This window comes from Macrobrachium nipponense, chromosome 42, assembly GCF_015104395.2.
Source record: "Macrobrachium nipponense isolate FS-2020 chromosome 42, ASM1510439v2, whole genome shotgun sequence".
Classification (NCBI taxonomy): domain Eukaryota; kingdom Metazoa; phylum Arthropoda; class Malacostraca; order Decapoda; family Palaemonidae; genus Macrobrachium; species Macrobrachium nipponense.
Window position 1 is genome coordinate 26589220 of NC_061103.1, and position 7611 is coordinate 26596830.

Below are 7611 nucleotides of genomic sequence, written 5' to 3' on the forward strand. Positions count from 1 at the left end.
TATCTTAACCGAAGTATAAAATAAAATCTATAGTATATATACATGCAATACAAAAACACCGTATCGTGCTTCTAAGAAATCAACAGAAGGATCCACAGTAATATCCTTGTTTATCTAGGTGAACTATATTTCCATAAATATATTTCATCTCTGGATAAACAAAGATATTACACAGACACACACACACACACACACACATATATATATATATATATCTATATATATATATATATATAATATATATATTTATGTGTGTGTGTGTAGTATGTATGTATCTAGATAATAGTTACGAAAGACGTTACAAAACAATAGTTGGACGAAACCCATAAGCTTTCTACATAGTATATATCTTTATTACACTGTTCTGTAACTTGTATTTCATGGTGGACTTACCACACATATTTGAGAAGTTCGGTATGCTTTTATGTTACACACGCACCCACACATATAAATATCAACATAATCTATCTATCTATCTATCTATCTATCTATCTATCTATATATATATATATTATATATATATATATATATATATATATATATATATATATATATATATACACTATATACATATATGAGTGTGTTGCTGTAAAAAAATGTGTGTGTGTTAGAGAGAGAGAGAGAGAGAGAGAGAGAGAGAGAGAGAGAGAGAGAGAGAGAGAGATCAGGTACGAATCTCCTTAGCGTAACCAACTATTTTCTGTCGTCCGTCATATTATTCACTTTCCTTCAAAAGCTAACAAGCAATTTTAACTCCTGTTTGTCTGTCTGTCTGTCATATAAAGCATTCATCCGTTAATTCGTGGTGGCGAAAGCTTAAGGATAATCCTTATGTAATATAGCCACGTGTCTGCTTTTGTGTTGAATGGCAAAAGCAATTAGCAATCATACCGTATATCAGTCATGCCAATTACATAAATTATAGGATATCAAAGCATTTTTTTCGACCTTCTGTTATAATTCTAACCTTTTGAGGGATGAAGAGTGATTATAATTTACAGTGCATAGCATAATTTTTGCCACAGACTGTACATATTGGACTTTGAACAGCTCTCATTCAAGTTATTTTAAAATCTCATTTTTTACTTGACATAAACATAAAAAAAAAAAAGTCTAAAAGGCAGGATATTTCATTCTGCACCTCTCTGGAGCAAAGTTTTCATAATTATCTTCGTCTGTTTCCTAGCACAAATGAATGCACATGACCTCAATGTACAGGGTGTCCATAAAGTCCCAGTACTATTACAAGTATTTAATGCTTTTAATGGTACTGGGACTTTATGGACACCCTGTTCGTGTCCAAGATGTCTCTTACTTGTGCCATGCCAGTGTGCTGATCATAACAAATAATACAAAATTACTTTTTAAGTGCTTGAGAGAGAGAGAGAGAGAGAGAGAGAGAGAGAGAGAGAGAGAGAGAGAGAGAGATTCACGATAAAATACAACGGGTTTAACAGTAGAAATGAAGGGAAATAAGCACGGCAGATTTTCAATGTCATCTAGTACTAAATCGACAATATATTTCTTAGTATCTGGAAACTGTTATAAATACCTTACCTCCAAAGGCCTGTCGTGGATTACGCCCACCAAACCACGCCCGAAAATTTGCCAGCTCAAGTACTGAAATTCTCTCATCTCCCAGAAGTATATCTTAGTTTTACCAGACCACTGAGCTGATTAACAGCTCTACTAGGGCTGGCCCGAAGGATTAGATATTTTTACGTGTCTAGGATCCAATTGGTTACCTAGCAACGGGACCTACAGCTTATTGTGGGATCCGAACCACATTATATCGAGAAATGAATTTCCATCACCAGAAATAAATTCCTCTGGTTCCGCGTTGGCCGCGCCGAGAATCGAACTTAGGACCACCGGATTAGTAGCTGAGCGCGAAATCCACTCGACCAACGTGGAACTTCATCTCCCAGAGTTGTAAACAGAAAGTGTTGTGAAACTCGTATTTGCCTCTTCCAATTCTCACTATTATTGACGTTTCCCAACGAGGATTACACATACCTATCGGACCATTTAAAAACAGTTTGCATTTGTAGCAAGATTTGTAGGTCCGCGCAATTTATGGTATCAGGTGAAAGTTGGCACTTTATTCTTTTCCTGCCTCTCTTTGAACAGATGTCGTTCAAGTGTTCTGATGCGTGAAAATCAGCTATATAATCAAATTCCTCACAACATCCTCTTTTGAACTTAAAACTCTTTATAAGTTCTTCCAGAAGAAGAAAATACTCGGTTAGTCTGCACTAGTAGTTACAGCGGTACCTTTTCTTAGCCCTACGCAAGTTCTCATTCGTCATACTTATTTTAAAAGTTCCATTCTATACTGTTTTGCAGACCACGTTCAGTAATTTCTAATGAGTATCATCGATATAAATTACACATTGTTTTTTATTCGAATTTTACATAGTGCAAACATCTGTCACATTTCATCCAGTAATTAACCAAAAGTACTTCCACATTCCACGCATCACTTTTTTTTATTTAACCTATTCTAGGGATATTTTGTATGCCTGCTATGTAGCATACTTTTATCCAGATGTTTACTCTCTGTTTATCATATTCAGCGTAATGGTTTATTTGCTATAATTTAGTCATCATTATGAGCGTTTAGGCTAATATAACGTAACCGCAACTACTCGAGTTCATATGCTCTTTCCTCTTGTAATAGTAGTTAGCGTTATACTGACGAATGTAGCATTGTTTCATGCTACCATTCATGTTATCTGTGTCCGGTCAAGTTTACATTCTTTGCTTTCATGCGCAACAGGAACCGTATTCAGACTTGAATATTTGATATCCGACAGAAACTTTATAGTTAATAGTACCTATCTCTGGAAGTCTGTTAGCAGGTACTATTGGTTATAGTAACAATATGTTTGATTGTGATTCTTACTTTTCTGTAATAGAAAACTAATGAGATGGATATCTGTCTGTCCGCCTGCACTTTTTTCTGTCCGCCCTCAGATCTTAAAAACTGCTGAGGCTAGATGACTGCAAATATCAAACATGCCACATTGCAGCTCTCTAGCCTCAATAGTTTTTATTTTATCAAAGGCTAAATTTAGCCATGATCGTGAGTCTGGTACCGCTATAAGCGCCAAACAACATAGGCCACTACCGAGCAGTGGCTGAAATTTTCATGGGCCATGGCTGAGAGTTTCACACAGTATTATGCGCTGTACAGAAAACTTGTTTTTTAATGTAGCCTCTGTAGTGAAGCTCTATTTGCTTCTTAGAATTACGCGTGATTGAGGTCAATTTCACATGTTTACATATTATACGTTTCGTAAAAATATACATGAAAAGAGGCTTTCTTTAAATTAGATTGATCAATGTGGAACTCTCCCCTACAGGCATTTTATTGACAAACAGATACCAGCATAATATTGCTAACCTGTGTTGAACTTACAAACTTGCTGTAATACTATAAGTGCTATCATCAAAATAAACATTTATATTAAAATTATAAGAGCCTGACAAGGATATGATATTCCCATCTGCATAAATAGAACAGAGCTAAAGTCGTCTGCGTTAATGATATTGGATTTGACATGTTTGTGACAAGGGATTTCATTTCTTGCACTGGCTGTCATGCAGCGAGCAATGTTGTCGTTTTGAATTCTCTTCCTTATTACTTCAGGGGCTGAGACGAACCCTAACTCAATTCTAAACCTTTGCTCCAAATTGCACTTTCTTATGAAAATATAATCGGCAGACTCTTTTAATAATAAATGGGTTATGTAATAGGAGGTGGATACGGTTGCACTCTCTTCTCACATACAGGGAGTCCTGTGTCTGATTCAGGGACGAGAACGGAATGACATGGGCGTATTCCCCTCAAAACACAATGGGTTAGGGACCTGGTTGTTAGTTAACTGCTGCAGCCCTACGCCAACGAAAAAAAAAGGTGTATGAAATCGGTGCTCAAAATTTATGCTATAACGAAGTAATAAAAAACACAGGAGGCCCTCAGCTAAAGCGTTTATCGGGCTTAAAATGTACCTTAAATGAAATTCCGTATTTCTCTTCTGTTCTATTAAATCCAACATCTTATTGAAATAATACAAATAAAAAATAAGCTTTACAATACATATCACCATAGGTTTGTTGTGTATAAGACTGCTAATTATTTCCACATTTTTTTTCTTTTTTCTTTTTTAACTATAGTACAGAACAACAAACAGATTACAGTGTTGCCTACAACTGACTTGTGTTGGTAAAGGAACTTTCTTATGAAAGAGGGTTAAGAGTTAATTTACGCAGGTGTTAAAATGATAATGATAAAATTAGGAAAAATATGATACTATGTACCTGTTCTGTAGCTCGTGGCTGGTAGGCCTAAGGTAATATAAGTTAGAAGGACGTCTTCACTATGAAATGTCTTGAAAATATTTTAGTTACTTTCTTGATATTCACTGAATACCAAGGGAATACAATTGTATTCTTTGGAAGAATTCATAAAAAAAATAGTTATCCGAAAATTTCCTAGACCCTTGTCAATTCCTACAAAATCAGATTCAAAGCAAAATAGCAACTTAGAAGCGAAGGACTGAATTTACATATTTTAATGTTGATGTGAAAAAAAATAATTTCAATACTAACGGTAAGGAACATTGCGATAAACCTCTCGCGTACCTAAATTCACAGCAAAGGTATATGTTCGAATATTAAAATACAAAAAAGTGGAGAGTACGATTAGTAATTGATTGCTCCTGTAAACGGCAGTATATTAATTTGCTTATGTAAAAACACATATTAATGCTAACAAGAGCACGCGCAAGTACGTCGAAGTTATTCGTACCAAAACCCGTGATATGACATTATTAACTTCATAATTTGAACGAAGACGATGAAAGGCAACTAGTTGAATGAAATTTCATTTGGCGGAGGGAAACACAACGAAGAGGAATTTCATTTAATTTTCGTCAGTCATACAAAAATTATATTGCTGTTTTTAATGTTCTTTAAGACTCCCAAGTACCTTCAAGTACAAAGACGAAGACTTATTGGTAGATATAGTATATTCTAAAATGAGCATTCTCTCGCCAATGATATGGAATTATTTTGAGAGCATGACTGTAAGTGCATCTGTTTTTTATAACAGGGAACTAGAATGGGAATGACACTAAATCTGCTTGCTCTCGACGCGCACACACACACACACACACACACACACACACACACACACACATATATATATATGCATATAAATAAATAAATTATTCTAATCACGTGCATATATTGCTTGCACTTCAATCTAACCCCCACCGATATCATAGCGACAGCATAGCGACAGACCCATAAACACGTCTTTCGCAAGTCCACAAACGCTGGAGAAATGATTCTGCATCTCCCCTGAAGCGCGGTTTTAACACAATTGACTGAACATTTTAATGTAGGGGAAAAATGAATGAGCTAAAAGGTTCCGGATCCCTGGGCTGGAACCCCTCTTTATTTACTCATGAAAGGGATCGGAAAGAAAAGCGAATACAAAAGAACAAAGAAGAGGGAAATGCTTAGTGGACGGTAAAACGAAGCTGAGATTTAAGGGAACCCGTTGTTAAAAATAATTATATTTTGATTTCTAGGATTCGGAGAAGACTGCTGTGGTGCTGTCGGGTTTTAATGTCCCCCTCCTTCACTGGTATCATGTCATATAACTAAATCATCCGGAATTGCCTAGAGACAAACAAACAAATAAATAAACAATCAAATATCTGTCTTCCATACAACCGTTTGTTTTTTCATCTCATTACCTGTTGCCCCAGTTGGGTGCAATTCTAGTTAGAGGAAATTTTTCAGAGGCGTTTATAGTTCATTAATCAGACGTCAAAGAACAGTGCGAATGAATTTCAGTTAACAGATAGCACTCACAAAACTACGTAAAAAAAAAAGAAAAAAAAAAAACACATACACACACAAACAGACAACTCTATTACCTGATGTCTTCTACGAATATTTCTGAAACGTCTTAATTCTCTGTGTATATTTCCATTCGATGCTTTTTCTGTTGCTTTCATATTTTCTTCATATGATATCTTACCATTCACCCACTAAATACAATGATCGAATGCCTTAATAAAATGGTGTACAAATTGTCAGGATCAGAAATACGGAGATTAAAATAAATAAATAAATAAATAAAATAAACTATCAAGTGCAACTGTTGAGAATCAAACTCATATAATCCATCTCTTCGCATTGCAAAGGGTATACAAAATTTAGGTCAAAGGCCAAGCGATGGGACCTATGCAGTCATTCAGAGCTGAAAATAATGTTAAAACAATTTAGGAGAGGGTGGAGAGTAAGATGGAAGAAAGAGAACGTGAATGGAGGTATAGTAAAAGGAAGGAAAGTGGTTGCAGCTAGGGGCGGAAGGAACGCTGCAAAGATCCTCAAGTTATGCCGACAGTGCACCGCGTGATGTACACTGACGGTAACTCTTCGTATTGATCAAACACGGAGTAGAAATATGTCGGAAGTGTGTATAGTGCATTCATTCATGGAAAAAACACATGAAAAGCGCTAATTTAAAGAACTTTGAAAACAAAAAAAGAATCTCCCCAGCATGATAAATTTCGCATCTGAATTGCAAGACTGCTTCCTTCTTTATAAAATTATGTGTTATCACTGTTCATACCAGTGATACTGGTGTTCCATAGAGACTATACTCGGTTTTTTTCCATCTATCCATCCGCCTGTGGTGTTTGCGTATGGTAAAACTGCGTCCCGGGCTTTAGATAGGAAAAAGCCGGTCTTACAAAAATTGTTCATAACTTTATTGGCAAAGGATCAAATCCTTTTCACCAAGAAACGAGGTCAGAGTCGCATATTTCCTTATATCGAGATAAATCCTTAATTTTTACGCCATAAGGATTTATATACGACTTGAAAGAAGCGATAAGAGTAGCACCAGGAAAAGGTACGTGGAGCTCAGACACCAAATGCTGGAATATATAATGTATAATAACTGAAGTTGTTACCTCAGTACCCTGGAACGTTTCTCAGTAACCTGGAACGTTTGCATTCCTAAAGTAACAAACCTCTTCGTGTAAAATCAAGGGGAAAGCTTATAGTGTATGGTGGCTTACACGTTACTTTCAAAGTACAATAATTGGTGTCATTTGTAGTTAACTAGTCACGAAAAGTTTTATAATGAGAGGTCAAGTTAAAGAAATGAGAGCTTGTTTTATAATGAAAGGTCAGGTTACAGAAATGAGAGTGATTTGTCATGAGAAGTCAGAAATGAGAGTGATTTGTCATGAGAGGTCAGAAATGAGAGTCATTTGTCATGAGAGGTCAAATCAAAGAAATGAGGGTGTTTTGCAATGAAAGGTCAAGTACAGAAATGAGGGTGTTTTGTATGAGAGGCCAAGTTACAGAAATGAGAGTTTTTTGTGATGAGAGGTCAAGTTACAGAAATGACAGTGTTTTGTAATGAAAGGTAAAGTGACAGAAATGAGAGTTTTGAGTTCAAGAAGGATGAAATTTTTAATAGCAAACTATATGTAAAGAAGAGAAAAGTATAGACCGTTAGAAATATTTTAAGAATCAAAGCCGATAGGGTCAGACACGCCCCCCCCCCTCTCTCTCCTCTCT